This window comes from Haemaphysalis longicornis, unplaced genomic scaffold, assembly GCF_048455015.1.
Source record: "Haemaphysalis longicornis isolate Haplotype H1 unplaced genomic scaffold, Haemaphysalis longicornis Haplotype H1 scaffold_7, whole genome shotgun sequence".
Classification (NCBI taxonomy): Eukaryota; Metazoa; Arthropoda; class Arachnida; order Ixodida; family Ixodidae; genus Haemaphysalis; species Haemaphysalis longicornis.
In genome coordinates this window covers 113101973-113120720 of record NW_027526422.1, presented here as the reverse complement: position 1 = coordinate 113120720, position 18748 = coordinate 113101973, and the positions used below count along the sequence as shown (strand labels likewise).

Here is an 18748-nt window from a genome sequence, read left to right as displayed (position 1 = left end):
TTCTACGTTTAGAGCCCAATATTGCGAATTATACGTGTTTTATAAAATACCCTCTTCATGCATTACCAAACCATCATGCAAAAGGAAGATTGTAAGTTATGGACAGGTTTCGAATTGCTGCCGCAAGCATTGATTGATTGATTGAAGGATTCGTTCGTTCGGTATTTCGTCCAACGTTCACCCATTCATTAATTCACAAACCATATAGCCTTTATCAGTGAATGCTGCACAGCACTGACCACCAAGTTCAAGTAGGCACACGTTTCCGTTTACGTCGTCTTTTCTACCATCATTAAAATGGTTTCTAGAGCATTCGCATGCATATCATTGCAGATTTCCGGGCTGCTTTTATCAATAAAAAATCACGGCAAGACACCATGATCGAAACAAAATGTAATACGTACTTGGAAAAGCCTGGTGAAAGCCCTTTGGAGTATTTCGTGGAAACAAATTATTCTAATAAGGTCGAACTGAAACCAATTCTTTGAGGAAATTCTTATGAATTCCCCGACAAAATATAGTTCCAGCAGAAGACCCTATCCGTTTCCCGTGTTTTGGCCAGGCAGGGGGCTAGATTGTCGAGTTACTATTTTTAAACGCAATGCAGAGTTGAGTCATGACTGGCTGAGTGTTCGTAGTTCACATTCTTCGGTTACTCACCCGCAACATTTGATAGAGAAGAAGGAAATGACCAGGGGCGGTATTCTCGAGTTTTGTCCCTTTTGCGTCCCTTTCAGAAGTGTCCGTTTTGGCGAGCCCTGATTGGCTAAAAGCAAACAACCGGAAGTGACGTCACGCACGCGCGGCAAACCTACTGCCAATTTTTCTCCATGCTGCCAACGTCCGCTGCTTAACCGGAAGTACGTCACGATGAAAGGGACGCAAAAGGGACGTTTTCAAAAGGGACAGTTACGAGAATACCGCCCCAGTATTCAACCTAAGTGTTTGCCTTCTCGAAAGAACGATATTCCAGACGAGATGAATTGCCATACTTTATGGTATCGTCATCACTAATTGAAACAATAAAATTGCTGCTGTTTAGCTTCAGTTCACCCTTGATGATGACAAAAGCTTCCCAGCCCTGCGCAGGCTTATTTTTTGCAATGATGTAGAGACATGTTTGCAATAAATAGGTTTGTTCATCATGTTTTTTGTTCATTTCATTGTTCTGCCCTCGCAAAGGTACGAGCAATAAAAGGTGGATGGTCGTCTTCTTCTATCGCCAACGGCTTTGCGCCGCTTGTGGCCTTCTGGTCCTCCTTCGGAGCGCGCGCATATTGCAACGGCGCGGCATCCTCGCCCATCTCTCCCTCGCCGTCTATCTCTCCCCGCCATCTGGCCCCTGCTCCGTGCAGGGCACTTAAAGAAGGGGGTTTGGTTTGATGTCTAGGTCTCAAAGACAAAACTGATCACCCCGCATAGACTGCCCGATGTAGCGTAGTGTAGCTTTCGCTACAAAATTCGCGAGGCATATAAACCTCCTGGCAGGCCTTGAAGGCAAAAGCGTGGCAATTCTTACTAAGAACTTCTGTAATGCTGGATCGTATTTACTTTTCTTTCTTCGTTTTGTTTATTGTTCTTCTGCGCAAGTTGCTTTGACCAGCTTCTTTCGTGCTACTCCACGTTTATGTCTGTTTATTGGCTTTGATTTTTTCGTCTTACTAGGCCAATTACGTCACGAGCGTTCTCGTATGCGGCACAGCCTTTTTATAGTCAGGTTTCTTCGCGGCTAGAAATATTTTCGGGGTTTATTGTGGCCCACCGGGAAAAGTAGTTTTAAAACAGGTGGCCTGCCGCTAAATAGTATCTTATTTTGACTTTTATCTCAGTCTTGTGTAATATGTATATTATAGATGAATCGTGTCAAAAGCTTTCCGGATATAAAGGCCGAAAGAAAGCGGGATGCCACACTATAAAATTGCTGGGAGTCAGCTTTGACTATGCCCTTACACATGTTGTACTCACTTTCCACCGCACTCATGTGTCGTTTCATAAACATTTTTAATCTTTGGTTTTAAAACTCGCAGTTTTGTAGATTTGGTTGAGTGGGTAAATTAGCAGCCCATTCAGCGCTCATACTACTGATTCTGGGCTTATCATTCATGTGGCCATGTGGTACAATGACCGGAACAACAATAACAACCTTTGTTGGGCTGGTCACAGCGACATGCTGAGCCTGTGAGATCCACAGAAAGCGTGCTTCAAGAGCAGATATCCCAATTGCACAGTATTTATAAATATTCCAGAGAAGTTCTTCACTGGTTTCTGTTTATCTATCGCTGGCTATCAATGCCTGATTTTTCTTGTAATTTCATGTGCTGTTATGACATCCATTGGAGCAGCAGGTTTGCTGTAATATGTTTAGTTTCTACCCCTCATTCACCCTTTCCCCCTTTTCGTCGTACCATTTGCTCCCCTCAAGCATGCGTATTATACCGCTGACTCTGATGATCAAACACCTTTCAGAATGTTCATTCCGAACCAACCTCCCAAAAAAGGGGTGGAGTGTTTCTGTTGGTTTTTCTTCGGGGAGTATGGGCGTACAATAACCAAAAAAGATGTAAGTCAGCCCCCATTGAAATTCTTTACCGTGCAATTTGTGGTTGTGGTAATTTTTTCGATTAGGCGAAATCGTCATTTACAAGAATTTGAGGCCAACTTTTTGAATTTCTGGATTAGCTACGCCTGTGTTCTTTCTTAGCCATCCCCTCTGCTAAGGGCAGCCGCTGAGCAGTCACGCGGCGTGTAAAATTTGTTTGAAAGCGTGGCGTCTCTGCGCATTGCAGTTGCACATTTTCTGGTGCAGCTGGTTAGAGTCAGAACAACTATGTTTTTGTTCGCATACCTTCGTAAGGCTCTATTTGCATGAAAAGGGGTTCCGGTGAATATAGTAATTCGTTCCGCCCTATTATCCTACTGTTTTGCCCCTAAATGGAGTATCAGCATAAAAAAAATAGAGGCATCCCTCAATTTCACTGAGCCCAGTAGCCACCTCGTATTTTTCAACTTTCGCAAAGTGCCCCTGGGTGTTTAGAATAAGAGTATGCTGAATACTGTGGCAGAGAACTCTTTTGACCCGTCTTGCTATCTCTCGCAACCAGTTTTCCTAATTGAGTAGACTTGATAGTAGCGTTATAGGAACAGAAAGAGGGTTCGGAAACATCCTCTTGTCAAAAGTTTACCAAACTTCACGAACGTGTGGCCGTTGAAACGTACTTCAGACTCCTGCATCTCTTGTACTTCAGAATCCTGCAATACCTCATAATTGCGTTACCAAGACAGTTTTGAGAAATAAAACATGTTATTTTTTCTTCATATAGTATTTCGCAGTGCTAGTTGAAAGAATATCTACTCTGTTTTCTATGGGCGCGCTTGCAATGACCACTACCAAACTTCAATGGTCACTGTAATATCTGCTCATTGCGATATTCATACATATGACCTCATAGAACGTATACAGTTGTTTCAAGTTAATATGTGAGCAGATCGCATTTTCTGTTTATTGTGCAATCAACATGCCACACGAATCAAGCTGATCAGGAATTGATTAAAAGGAAAGGTTAGTGGGACGTCCTGCATATAGAATTTTGGAGGATGCGACTCAGTATTATTTGCTTCAACTACAAAATGTCAGATTTCAGCTTGCACAACTTTCAAAGGGATGGGAAAAACGAATAATACTTATCGAGCACATTAAACACGCATCCAGTCGAGCAATGCAAGTCACTGTTGGTGTTTAGAAGAAGGAAAAAGTTCGAAATGAAAGAAGACCAAGGTTCGAAGAAGCAACACGCTTTTTACCACTTGTCACCAGATATTGTCTAGCGTAGCCGTATCACTACCTTACCACCAGTAGCTCCCTAATTCCCCCGTTTTCACTACCTGGTGCTGAAGGACACGATGTGGCAACGTTCCTTGCGACTTCCCTGCGTCGCCTAACGTGGCAATTGAGGTTTTCGTTCGAAAGGTAAAAAATGCAGGCGTGTTTTGTTTGAAAGCGACAGGGGAAATCGGCAACACCAACATCCAGCCTCCGGTGCTGCACAATCCGGAACGAATGCGCCACAGGGCAGTCCGTCCCCGTTCCCGCCGCAGCTAGAGCAAAGAACGCTAGGCGCAATGATGAACTCCTAATTTTACAACAGTCGCCCCTAAGCCAGTTGTGGCCGCAATATTTACCTACTAGTGTAAATAACAAAAAAAGAAACGTCCACCTAGGGCACTTGTTTCCTTCGTGCACCAAAGTGTGCTTGCGTTTCTGAACAACGTGTAACTATTTAGGTTAGCGCGGCACTAGTTGAAATAAGCATACCGCGCGTACCTAACAGAAAACCCAATGTTGACTTTACTATTTTCCCTCGTTTGATAATGCAGAGATAAATTTCGGAGGTGACCAACGATCCCGCATCAAGCGATTTTCTGTCACCATTACCGCCACGGAAAAGCGCGCACAATTGAAGTACCCTTTCGACATCGCTTTGCGTTCAAATCATGCCTAAGAAGTAAGCTTCACCCCACCTTCTGGAGCGGCTCCGGTCTGGGCCACCTAAAACAGATCGATGCACCCATTTTAATAGGAAAGTCTAGCCGAATCAGGGGTGCAATTCCAGAAGGCCCTAGTTTGAGCGAAACTAGGGCGAGGCTGAGTTGTAGTAATATAATTAAACTCATGATAATATTTCGGGGCAGGATTAAAATGCTTTAGAAATGCGATTTATGCTATTTGCGGATTATTGAGGTTACGTAATAAATTCATGGCAGCCCGCACCAAAGATGCGCCACTAGGGCGTGGCGCATCTTTCAGGCTTTGCTCTCGCTCAACTGCTGCACTCTTGGCTACTGCTGGGGGCAAGAAATCCAAGTACTTTATTTTATTATAGTTTTTCTTTATTAATGTAGATTGCACTGCAAAGTTCATTAAAAGTTTTTTTCAAGGCGTTCATATGACCTTTTTGTTTGAAATTTTTCTTGGAGGAAGAGGAGCGAATGGAGGACCTAAGAAGTAGTTTCTGCCATCGGTGGCAGACAGTGCAATTACGTCACTATGGCCTACTGGAAGAAAAAAGAATGCGGATGATGGAGGCGCGCCACATTCCAAACGGTTGTTGCTCGGATAACGTTATCGAAACCCTCCGCTTTTCGACACAGAATTTCCTCGGCGAGGTAAAGTTTGCTTACGTGCTTTTAAGGCGAAATCATGGCGATACGTATTAGCAACTTCTTTTTTATTACATTGTACTTGCGCCTTTCTCGTCGCTTTCGTTTCTTTGTCTTTTGTCGCGGATTACTTTACACGGCTTCTTTTCGGGTAGTACGTGTTTGCGTCAGTTTCTTCTATTTCATTTGTTCGTCTTAGTGTGCAGGCAGACTGGAACACCTGAGAGCCTCCATAGAATTGGGGTTCTAAGACAGTGGGGTGCACCTGTCCCACTCCCGTGACATCACGTTCAGGGTTCACGCTGCACGCAATATTCTACAACTGTTACTTTCAAATTAACGGTGTTATAAATTTTGCGAACCGAGCACGTTTGTTCGTCAAAGCTCCCAAATGAGGGCCAATCCCCCAAGTGGCCATGTGTTACGAAGTAAGAAATAGCAAAAAGGACAGCAGGTTTTTATATTTGTTTTGTTTATATCATTTTGCTCTTCTTCGCTCTTCTTCGAAAAAGCTCTCCACAGACATTTTTTTTTCATAGAGTTCAATCCCCTCACAACCCTAACAGCATTCTAGGACTGACAGCTCTGTTTATACCTCTCCCTCTATCTCTCTTTCTCTCTCTCTCTCTCTGTCTCTCTCAACTTTATCCTGTCACTCTCCCTCTACATCCCTTCTCCTGCACTTGGTGGTATGCAGGTGAGATCTCTGCCGAGCTCAAAATATCCTCAGTGCCTTTGCTATCTTTTCCCTCTCCCGCAAACCACAACCCACCCTTCCTTCGTCCCCTTTCCACTTCCGCTTACTCTGCCTCTGGCGCCACGCGGTTACTTTATTCTTAGCTCTCTTCTTTACTCGTTTTTTGTGTCCTGACATACGACGGTAATGCCGAACAAAACCCGATCAAATTTGTAACGATCGCCTCTAACAATAGCTCCGCGCCGTTGATTGTATTTGTCGGAGGACAATTCACACATTCAACAGGCCACGAAGGTATCGGAGTATGCGGCGTACCAGCATCAACCAAGTGGAAGAGGAAGGTAGGATTATGTCTAATCCAGACGCGGGGATATGGGCACATGAAGATCGCCTGTCAGGATATACGTTTGGATAGGTGGTCAATCAGTGCCTCGAAATCAAAGGTCAGACGTGCAAAATCAGGAGAGATGTAAATCGAGCATACCGTTATCAACCCATTAAATATTATCGTATGGATTGCTACATCCTCAAGGACAGCGTTTAAAGAGAGAGGTTGGCATGCTAATGATTTACGGGCGACAATGGCCACACCACCCGAAGAGTGAGTGCACCAACCCGGTATTTTCTCAATACCATGCACCCATTGAAGAAACTTGTTAGTTTGGAATTGAGGTGAGTTTTACGCAGACACATGATACTTGGCCGATTGACAAGCAGCATCTCATACACATCTTCAACATTTTAAAGTGGCCTCTGCAGTTCCATTGGATGATGTTTTCTGTTCCCGTTATATATATTTAAGAATGACTGGATGGATTGTCTGTGTGGATTCATGTGTTGTCTTTCGGGGCGTGTACTCTCGGAAGGGGCTTTTTGGGCCTTTCTGTTGGCTTGGACTTCGGAGGCCACTCCATGCGCTGCATTGCAGGCAGGAATGGCCCAACTTCCATCTCCTCGTCGGATGTCAGAGGGCGGCCCGACGGACAGGGCCCCTTGGACTTGGCCCCCTTCGGGGTCCTTCGTTTGACCCGCCACCACCGAGGGCGTCGTGGGCGCCAGATGTAGCACGGGCGGTGCCCTGGTGGTGGTAGCCGATGCGGGGCCGCCGGTGTCCATCCCCTCGGTACCCTCCAATGCGGTGGAGAACGGGGAGGTTAGTGGCGGGAGCGCAGCGGTCCCGACGGAGGGGGTTGGCACCACAACCGCTGCTGCCTCAGCAAGCGGTGGGGTGACGATGGGGTGCCTGAGGCAACCCAGCGGGGGGTAGGAAAGGGACCAGGTCAGATTCGCTGAACTGTGTCCCTGTGGAAACCAGACGACGCTCCGCCCCCCGGCGAGCTGCGTCGGTGTACCTCTTCTGGGGGAAAGAGGCGAACCTGTTCCGCACCTCTGGGAAGGTTATGTCTCAGTGACCTTGATGTTTATTATCGTTTTCTCTTGTTGAAATTTTTCACATTTGCGTGAGTACGCCGCATGCGGCTCCCGCAGTTCACACAAGTGAGGGAGTCGGATGGGCAGTTGTCGCTGGGATGATCTTAGTCGGCGCATTTTGCACAAGTTGTTCGGCCACGGCAAGAGTTTGTGCCATGCCCGAATCGCCGGCACTTAAAAGAGCGCCGTGGGTTCGGGATGTAGGGACGGATGGAGCACCGGATAACACCTGTATTTATATGTTGTGGTAGTGCTGAACAGTCAAACGTCAAGATGAAGTGCTTGGTGGGAATCTCCGTGTCGTCACGGCGGAGGCTGATGCGCCTCACGGCTGTGATGCCCTGATCCTTCAAGCCCGCAAGGAGATACGCATCGGTTTCGTTCAGCAGATCTGGCTCAAAGGTCACACACTGGGAGCTGTTGAGACGCTGGTGGAGTGTGACCCTGATGTCCAGATCAGCCAATCGAGTCTGAGCTAGAAGCTTTCTGTTCTGCTGCTTGTCGTTTAGCTCAACAATTTCCTACCCAGTCGTTTGTTTTTTAACCTTGTAAGTTGTTCCAATCATGCCTTCAAAATATTTTGTAATCAAGAACACTGACTGCGATGCAAGAAGTTGGCCTAAATTGATGGATGACATGACAACAATTTGAGAAAAATAAACGGGTCAGGAAATTTAGGGATGGCATTGCGGTAAAAGATACCGCAGTGCCGCCCCTTTCCAGGGACCGATCACGTTTAGGCGGGGTGGGGGGTCTAGAAAATACCATATAGCGTAGTATAGCTGCATGGGATGGGGGTATGTTCTTCGGTCGGGTTACCCTGATACCGCGAGAGGTCCAGGAGCTCCCTGCCTGGTAAACAGACAGGGAGCCCATCCGCCGGAGCTTGACCTGTACTCCGACAGCCACCGTTTGATGTTTTTAAACCACATCTCCACTGTTGGTTCCAGCTTTTGTTGGGGGGCGCGGAGTCTGCGGTGTCACCAATACCGTCACCAAGATTACCCAAAGTGCCCCATGCGGGGATACTGCTTTGCGAAAACAATTGCACCGAGAACTCTCTGGCTAAGCCAGTCACAGTCTCGCAACTGGCTATCCCATTTTGAAGTAGGCAATAGAGATGGTAACTTCAAATAAATCAAAAACATTTATTGCAGTTTCAAACCTGACTTCGTGCAAAGTTCTAATTCCCCAAAATATTGCCATTACAGGCTCTTTATGCTAAAGCCACCTCATAATCATTAGTTAAAGATACCGCTATTGGAGCCCGAGTGTCGTTTTCAGGATGACTGGAGTGAGGGATCTTTCTCTCTGGGAAACTCAAACTTGCACTCCTAAGCGGCCAGGTGGTGTTAGCGTTTAGAAGTTGAACCCTTTGTTCGTGTTCACTGTAGGAAAAAAAGCATTGAGGTTTGGATTAGGACATGAGTATATTTTACAAAATAGGTTGTGCTGGACCAACTGCTAATGTTAGTTCAAACCAGTTAAGGTATTTCGGGCACCTCTATTTAATTACAATTTAGGACATTAGGCAGACCAAGAAGGGGCACAAGCACGAGGGCCATAATAACTGCACTCTAACAAACGAACAATACATGGTGAAATAGAGCAATACAAGAGAAAAATAAAAAAATACACACACCCGCACACAGCTTCAACTATCCAAACAATAACTGCACCTGTGAAGCATTTTTTTGCGTCTGTACAGCACCAGTATGATTTAAAATTTATGATTATCTGATAGAGATGTGTTATTTTTGTGTCAGCACTAAGATGCACTCTTACTAACAGCGCCCGAGCATGAACTAAAAATCACTAGGACACGATTACTATGCGGCCTCATACACATACGCAGAACAGGGATGCTGGCCAACAAGTCCATCAAGAGGAGAGAGGCAGTTAGTGGCAAGGGGCACGAAGATTATCGTCTTTGGTAGAAAATTTCTCCGAAATGAGTACATACGCTCCAGGCGTTTTTTTTCAGATCGGTATTAAACAATAGTTTCCTACATTAAACACTAGTATCTTCATTTTGAGGACCCTCAGGCGCGCGCATTCATTCATAGAGATAGCATAAATGCCCCATTGCGTGAACATCCTGCCTCGGTGTGTGAGCCATAAAAGTACGCTTCCAGAAAGGGCAAACGGCGTAAAAAATGGTTGCAAAAATCGAGTGAATTCGAGTCTCGGATTCAACCACGCAGCTTACGACGTGCGCGTTTCACAGGCATCGTCTGCATTTCAGGTGGACTATGACTCTCCTTAACTACTTGTTGACAATATGCTGATGGAGGTCCCTGGTAATATCTGCCCTTTATCTCAACCTCGGCTAAGATTTAGGGAGAGAATACTGTGTGAAGTACAACATCACGCCCAGGGATAGGAAAACAGCCACATGAATTAGGGAGAAGACGAACGTGGAGGACATTCTATTTCAAGTGAGGCGAAGGAAATGGGCATGGGCGGGTCACGTAATGCGTATCAGGGACAACAGGTGGACCATCCGTTTAAGAGAGTTGTTGCCGCATATGCAACAGGTGTTTGCCGAGGGCTCGATATGAGATGAGCTACGGAAATTTGGGGGAAAGCCCGGACTCAGCTAGCACTCGACACGTGTGGCGAGAGATCTTTGAAAGAGACTTTTTGTCCTGCAATGAACGCAACCAGGCTTATTATGCTGTTCCTTCTGAACTAAGTGTTGACTTAGGAATGCCATGTTCGGCTTCTGAACTAGTGTTAAGACGTCTACCCTATTTGTACAATTCGAACGCGCTTCATATAGTGAGGGTTCGGTCATTTTGTTAGAAAAACTCGAAAAATATATTTTACCCCGATTCTATCAAGCACTTGTAGAAGACATAACCCAACGTACTTGGCAAATATTACGTGTTATTGGACACGCGCAACCGCAGCCGATAAAGTCCCTTGTGCTCCTTAAACTTGCTTATCTAGTTCCGGCTGGCATTACCTTGTACGAGGAACAATAAAAGTGTTAACTCTGCCATGTTTTCGTCAATCGTGCACTCATGCCTCCGGAACGCCAAGGGCACCTGATTCTTCAAGGTTCCACTCGCTGTCTACAAGGTATTTTACCTTGCACTCAAAGGAGGCTTCATCACTTTCGCGCATTATTAAAGACAAGAGCGAGGTGTTAATTCAAACCTCAGAATTATGCGCAACAGGTGACTAAGGTATTACGATTGAAAAACGGCTACAGAAGAATGTACAACCGTAATGGTGGCTGGTTATTTCGGATTGCCATAAGTTTGATTTTGGGAGGACTTCGGCTTCATGGCGAGGGTCACGGTTAATTTAAAGCTGATTGTAACGCGCAGCAAAATTTAAACACTATTTTCAGCAAAAGAAGGTGCGGTTAGAAATAGAGAAGCAGGAGCAGACAGTTTAGGCGCCAAAGCTACACGTCGCGTGTGAGACGCGATGTAGTCGAAGGTTTTGCTTGATATTAAACCACCAGTCAGTCAGTACTTGTTATAAAATCGTGATACATGAGCGATTTCGCTTTTTGCCTGGGTCAAAAAAAAAACAGCCGGTGAAACGTGAGTAACCGATTGCTTGTCCTGGGTGAAAACGTTCAAGGCATCGAACTGGGGAATAAAATTTGAAGTCTGTCATTTTTACTTTTTATTCCCACAGTAGTCAGCAATTGTAATTAAACATTACACCGATGTATCGCACCGAATCTCTTGTGTGAGGTGTTTTCGGTATATTACCTTCTGGAATTAGACACCATTGCATTGTTATATTGCGAATGCAACGCAACTTATTGCAGTAAACGCCCCATATTTATGCCGATTCATTTCTCTGTTTTGTAACACCACTCTCGAAAATGATAGTTTCAGGGCTGCACGTTTTAGTTTCAGAAAAAGCCACAGTAAAGCTGCCATTATCCTTACAAAAATTAAATACAAAAAATGAAGATAATCTTACTGCCGCCGCCCAAGCGCTGCGGAGCTCTTTCAGTTTCTTCGGCTCGGCCTGAAAGAAAAGAAAGCTGTTGTAGAAATTTCTCCCCAGTTGTATGAGGAAGTGCTCTAACCTTTGGGAACAAAGCTTTCCTGTGGAACACCACTCCTAGCTTGTTCGATGCTCCCTGCAGGAATAGTAAAGTGCGTTGTACATACACCTGGAACAGAAAAAGTCAATAGTCTTACTCACTTGCTTCGGCCTCCCCCGCGGAATAGGCGTCCCCGTTGTGCACTGTAAAAGAGAACATTATTTAGGAGAACCGGCCGGGCTCATGGGGGCATAAATACAATTTGCTATTGCGGCAAAATGACCAAGATGACGGTCCGCTGCTATACCGCAAGTTGTCACCGCAAAGAAATAGGTAAGGAATACATGGAAACACCTGCCAACGATGAACGAAGAGGGAGTTGGAAAAGTGGTATCAGTACAGTAAGAACATTCTACCTTTTATAACTAATTGATGAAGCTGAGATTACCACTTGTAATTCTTCAAGCTGAGGAATTCTGATGGGAAATTGAAGGGTCGGATTAATGAACAATGTGATAAAAGTAAGAGGTCGCCTATTTTATTTGAGGGATTAGCACGTTAGTTTTCCGTAACTGCAATAATACCAAGCGTCACTGACCCAAACTTACAAATGATATGATTCCCGAATCCCGCTGTCGTGGTGGGTTTTAAAAGCGGATTCTAAAATTGTTGCGTTTAGATGTTCAAATGCATGACGAGGACCGTTCGCATGTCTTGACAGGGGCAAATAAGGTCAACGTTTCGCATAAGAGCAGTGATTATTGAACCGTATTCGAAAGGGTGTTTCAGTTTGGCCGATATATTGTTGCCTACAAACAGTGCACTCTCGAACGTATACTACATTAACGGAGCCACAGTTAAGGTTACCTTTTATGTTTAAGTAACAGTTTGAAGCCGTGCTGGTGGCACGATGTCTAGTGGTCACGAGTTGGCATAGTTTACATTGAGGTTCATTACAGGGCATGCAACCAGTAGTTTCTGGTCGGCTCATACGAGAGCGAGTAAGAAAGTCGTCTAAATTCTTATTACGCCGGTTGACAACGCGTGGTGGTTCGGGGAATACACTTTTGAGCGTTCACTTTGAATTAGGATATTTTGATGTTTTCTTAGTACAGTTGACACTCTTGGAGCGGAGGCTGAGTGGGTCAAAACTAAGTTTGTTTGCGGAATACATTTCAGGGCTTTTTCTTTAAATACTTTGTTACGCTCTCATCGGTTGGCTGACAGAATAGCGTAGTCGATAAGTTGTTCCGGGTATTTTTTGTTCAGGAGGGTGGTCTTAAGTTGTCGACAGTTAGAGTGAAAGTCAGCTCGGTTGGTGCAAATTCTCCTAAAACGGTGGGCTTGACTGTATGGTATTGCTGTCTTGCACATGTCTGACATGGCTACTTTGGAAGTGCAAATACTGCCGCGTGTCGGTCTGTTTTCTATAGAGTTTAGTTTTAAGCCGACCTTGCGACGTAGTAATTGTAACATCCAGAAAGTTCACATTGTGTTTCGAGTAGCAATGAGCAAGGAAAAACTAGGATGGGCTACATGAAATGTCTCAATGAAGGCGAGGAGATCCGCGTAACTGTGCTGCCATACCATTCCTTATGTCGTCAATACACTTTTTCTAGTGCAGTGGCTTTAAATTTTGAGTGTCAAGAAAGTTTGATTCGAGGTGAGTCATAAAGATATTAGCGTAGTTGGGTCCGATTCGAGTTCCCATCGACGTTCCACTGACTTGCACGCAATTTACGTCGTCAAAATAACATTATTAAGGACCATTAGAAACTTTCCTTTCGCGACCGCCGTATATATATATATATATATATATATATATATATATATATATATGTATATATAATATATATAGTAAGGAGATGAGGGCTCGTTGAGGAAATACAGAAACATAGGTCGGCAGTCTACAACGCCAAAGGAGGCATAGGGGTGTGGTTAGGCTCTATTTTTTTACTACGGTTAATGAAGTTAAGATTTTTTTTAATATAAGGAAGAAAGAAAGAAAAACACGCGCTCAGAGTGGGGACCGAACCCACGCCTTTCGATTAAATCTCGAATGCCTTACCAATTCGGCTATCTGGGCGGCTGTGTTCTCCTTAACTTTCTGGGCTATTTATATTTACTAGAAGTGTATCTGACGCTTGAGGGTGGTAGCCAGCGCCACTCTGACTACACGGGGAGAAGGGGACCTTCTTTTCAACCCCCGCGGCGTGACTCAAACGTCTACAGCCTGTCATGAGTGGGTAACTGGCGGGAAGCCCTCTTATGCTACCTAGGCATCAAGGCTGCCAGAACCGAGACCCTCGCTAGGCTTTCGCATAATATAGTAAGGAGATGAGGGCTCGTTGAGGAAATACAGAAACATAGGTCGGCAGTCTACAACGCCAAAGGAGGCATAGGGGTGTGGTTGGGCTGTATTTTTTTACTACGGTTAATGAAGTTAAGAGTTTTTTTAATATAAGGAAGAAAGAAAGAAAGAAAAACACGCGCCCAGAGTGGGGACCGAACCCACGCCTTTCGATTAATCTCGAATGCCTTACCAATTCGGCTATCTGGGCGGCTGTGTTCTCCTGCCGACCTATGTTTCTGTATTTCCTCAACGAGCCCTCATCTCCTTACTATATTATGCGAAAGCCTAGCGAGGGTCTCGGTTCTGGCAGCCTTGATGCCTAGGTAGCATAAGAGGGCTTCCCGCCAGTTACCCACTCATGACAGGCTGTAGACGTTTGAGTCACGCCGCGGGGGTTGAAAAGAAGGTCCCCCTCTCCCCGTGTAGTCAGAGTGGCGCTGGCTACCACCCTCAAGCGTCAGATACACTTCTAGTAAATATAAATAGCCCAGAAAGTTAAGGAGAGCACAGCCGCCCAGATAGCCGAATTGGCAAGGCATTCGAGATTAATCGAAAGGCGTGGGTTCGGTCCCCACTCTGGGCGCGTGTTTTTCTTTCTTTCTTTCTTCCTTATATTAAAAAAAATCTTAACTTCAGAAACCGTAGTAAAAAATAGAGCCTAACCACACCCCTATGCCTCCTTTGGCGGTGTAGACTGCCGACCTGTGTTTCTGTATATCTATATATATATATATATATATATATATATACACACACACACACACTTTGAGCCCGTTCTCAGCATTGCGTCCTATTTACAATGACCCGGTAATACATTCTGGGCACCATCCTTTGCTTGAACTTGATCAAAATCAAGATCAATCATCCTTATCAATATTCTTCCCATTATGTTGTGAATATCATTGTCACAAAAGGCTGGTTCTGAATCTGTGACGGCTGCAATGCTTCCGAATATACGTCCTCCTGCCCCTGTCTCTCACAGTCCTCTGAAGTGGTGAAGGTCGACCTCGATCTCGTCCTTTACGCCTTCCGATGTCACCCCTGGAGCGCCGTTCGGGCGGTATTTACTGTAGCAAGCCTTGCACCATGAAGCCACGAGCAACCCCACTGGCGCTGCAGCTGGGCATGGGGCGTTTTAGGGACCAGCCGCCAGCGTGGCTACCGTTTTTCTCCGGGCTGGTAGCAGACACTCAAAAGTTTATCACGGCACCTCGGACGCGGGGTTCTACGACTTCAAGAGTATTACTACACCGTCACTTACAAGTCCGTAGAAAAGAACCTTGACGCGGATGCACTTTCTCGGGGCCCTCTTGAGTCGCATACGACTTCTGCGTCATTATCACCCTATAAAGCCCTCCCTTTCACACCTGTCAACTACACAGCGCTTGATGACGGCCTGTCGCATTTGCCTACTCTTCAAAGAACCGACACCTACTGGCGCACGATAATCGATCAGCTTAACGGCACAATACAACCACCGAACAGCCGGGCGCGTCGGCAACTTCAGCACCTCCAGTTTTTGAGTGGTGTTTTGTAGCATTCAAATCACCAGTCGTCGGGCAAGGGATGGGTTCCCGTTGTAGCGCACTCTATTGGAAAGGTGATATTATAAGCCCTTCACGACTATGCTTTAGCGGGTCTGGCTATGTTCAGACTACCGACGCAAAAGCGGTATCGTGATCTATAGACAAAAAAACCGCGTGTAACGCAGTTCAGTTGGCTGAGAGGTGAAATGACGTCATTCTTTAGAGATATTACGACAGTTACGGCAGCAGTCACAACCCGGCCTCACGTGGGCTTCCACTAAACTTACGACGGCATACGAAGTCGTTTCTTTTGGCCTGGGCTCTCCACCTACGTTGCCCACAACATTGCTTCGTGCCATCTTGCCAGCAGCGGACAACGCCCACATCGCCGCCTGCTGGACTTCTACAGCTGCTTCCTTGCCCTTCTGAGCCCTTCGACATTGTGTGCATGTGCGTATGAGTGCGTGCACGCGTGTGTGCGTGTGCACGTGTGCGCGTGTGCGCGTGTGTGCGTGTGTGCGTGTGTGTGTGTGTTGCCTCGAACCATGCATTGGTTTTATTTTTTATGTTTTGGCTTTTACCGACCGACTGCACCAGTCTGTGCTATCTGTTCCCCGAGTGAAGCGCATCTTTCATTCTTTATTATGCCCTTCGGCGTTTCTCATTTGATATCGAGAATATTTCGCACGAACGCCACCAGCCTAGAATAGGCTTATTTGATCTACAGTGGTCTGGGTGTAATTCGACGGTTCGAAAAACACCCACGCCGAACGATAAATGCCCGAAGAGCCGACGCCGCGGCGTTCGATATACCGACACTCGTCTGCGCATGCGACTTTGTTGACTGCAGCCTCGCAGCCTATGTAACCTTTCAGTTGTTAGGGGAGCACGAGTTCACTCAAAAAAACTTTTTTTCTACAAGACAGCTGCGTCGCCTTTCCTACGTTGAAATATATATATATATGTGTATAAATTTATATATAAAGAGTTAAGAAGGAAGGCGAGACGGAGTCTGAGTGACTAAATTAACTGCAGCAGTCAGTGTTGCTTCCCGTTCCCGTTTCTCTTCATATTCAGTTTATTGCTTTATTGGTGGCAGGAGTCTATGGGCGGTTTTAAACTCTGATACAAATTATGAAGTGCTTAACTTAGTTTCGAGGGGTTCATTCATCTAGACGAAAAAAGTAAATAAATGAAGGACGGTATCTTACCCAACAGGGAAAAGGTGGCAATAACCACAAGCAGCATAGTTGCCTTTCCAGCCACCATCTTTCTTGAATGCCGGTCGAGCAGAAGTAGGTGGGTCTACAGTAGAAAAACAAACACGGTTATTTGTTGGTGTGTTGAAGTACGAGTTTTTTTAAATTAGCTATTGTGCCGTCTTTCCGTTCCATCAAATCATTCGTAGACGTTATCAAGGGTCTGAACTTTCTCGTGGACTTCAACGCTGTGCGGAAGACTGTGAGAATTTCAGGGCTCTAGACAACAAAACGATATTAAAAACAAGTTAAAACAAGGCCATTTCTCACCGCGGTGTTACTGATGCCCACAAAGACTCACGGCCGGAGGACGTCGCTCGGAAAACAGGAAAGGACATACTACAGCATTCCATCAAGAACTGCGCGGTAATTCTGAAGGAACTGCTGCCGTTTCTGAGTAACCTGACTTGTACCAAGGCAAATAAAAAAGCGGAATTTAAAGTGATACTGAAGGCTAGACGACAGGTGCAAGCGCCGTTTAATCTAAAAATTTAGAGCCACAGTGCAACTTTTTTCACCTTCTCACCCTGCTTACATCCTTCCAAAACTAAAGCATGCGGGGTTTTCTTAGTCATAGTAATTAAATTTATTTACTGGTAAATTGTCGTTGTATATCATCCGTCACATTTGTTTTTTTTCGTCCTTTGGCTGAACTTGATTCCCTGCAATAAAACTTTTCTGTTTCCGGCACGCACCCATGGAACTCGCGTGCTGTTGGTTGCGCCTGTTTACCAAAGCATTACGACGTGCTAGTTGATCTGATATGATGGAAATAAAATTCCTCTAAAAGGACAGGACGAACAGAAGAAGTCACAGCACGCAGCGCAGACAAACAAATTAAGTGACGAAATAACAGCGTGGAATTTTTGGCTCGTTTCTAAGAAATCATTGCAGAAAGACTGAGAGTAAAAAAAAAATCAGAATGCGTGCCATCAGAAGATGATGCAAGAAGGTCCTGGGTTGAACAAACTTCACTATGTGTTTCACCCTGCGGCGGAAATGTGTTGGCTTGTTGTTGCTTTCGTTGCACCTGTTCTTTCGTGTGCTTTCCCTGTTTCGATTGGCTGCACAGCCCGAGGGCTTTTGGTACCTCCCAGAGTGGGCGGTCAAGATTTTGCGAATTTTTATGCTTTCTTGCTTTTTTCAAGAAAAGGAAACGCGGCTTGGCTTCTCATACCCCTACATACCTGGTTAAAATTGTTGCGCAATGCATAACGTAGTGTATCAAGATTGTATGGTAATGGCGTAATTACACGGATAAACAATACTACGCCATTACGAGTGAAAAATTTCTCTAATGTACTGGGCACCACATAATTAACAGCGACTATGTTGTTCAGAATGTGATTGTGGACACTTAACGTCATGTTTAAGAACAAGAGGTGACAGCTCAGAACAAAGGCGCTTAGAGGATATCTGTATGTTATGTCTTACAGAATGAAGTATTTTGTTTGTTCGTAGAGCGACTTTGAACTGTCCTCTTCCAAGGTATTTGAGAGTATTCTGAAGCAAATATGCATTGAGGTTGCCACGGCATTCTTTTATATTGTATATTTTTTTGAAGCATGCCACTGCCTGTCTGTGAATAGATTTGTTCTAATCGAGTACTTTTAGGTACTTACTTGCCAAGCAGCAGTGGTGGTGCCTTGTAGGGGAGTAATGCTGGGAGATTCGTGATGCCTTTTATACACAAAAGTGGTACGTCTCTCCAACGTTTCTGTCAAAATTTTAGAACGAGGCTTGTACTTTGAACTACCAATATAGAAAAATATAGATAACGTTGTGATGTGCAATGAGTTTTGAAATGAAGAATTTAATGAAGTTGTCATAGTCGTCAAAATTATTTCCACAGTGCGGGAGAGCGCACAATTTGCCCTGAACACCGGCACTGATGACTTTGTCATTTTCCCTGTACAACATGAAGCACTAAGTTCTTATCTATAATTAAAAATTGAAAACCAGGGAACTCAACGTTTTTGTGGGTCTATATTTGACCTGCTATATTACCTGACACCGAGCTTATGTGAGAACGCTTTGGACACCAGGGCGTAGGAAACTTGGAAGTAAAAGACTCCAAAAATTTTAATGTAACTGTTCACCTAAACCATCCGAGTAGAATACAAAACGTATTGATGAACTTTACGGAAAAAACACAAGCGCATGCAGAACAGCAGGTTATAATTCTAATGATAATACTGCTTTTACTCTGGCGGATAATTTTCTCTCCACTCAGTAGTAAGTAAGGCCTGAGGACGATGCTCGTATCTGTACGTGTATGGCGAGCCTTATCCAAAGATAGCGATAACGATC

At 45.0% G+C, this 18748-nt stretch overlaps 1 protein-coding gene, 1 long non-coding RNA gene and 1 other non-coding gene across 5 annotated transcripts in view; 1 reads left to right on the top strand and 2 right to left on the bottom strand.

Annotated features, from left to right (window-relative positions):
- Positions 1-18748, top strand: part of LOC144146823 (uncharacterized) — a 105190-nt gene that overhangs the window by 58215 nt on the left and 28227 nt on the right. The gene's annotated exons all lie outside the window — the stretch shown is intronic.
- On the bottom strand, positions 8414-18197 carry LOC144146824 (uncharacterized). Its single transcript, XR_013317740.1, has 6 exons — positions 18061-18197; positions 16391-16484; positions 11462-11503; positions 11343-11396; positions 11234-11281; positions 8414-8673 (listed from the first exon to the last, which is right to left on the bottom strand). It is a non-coding gene; the product is annotated as an uncharacterized LOC144146824 (long non-coding RNA).
- On the bottom strand, positions 13315-13386 carry Trnak-uuu (transfer RNA lysine (anticodon UUU)). The gene has a single exon. It is a non-coding gene; the product is annotated as a tRNA-Lys (tRNA).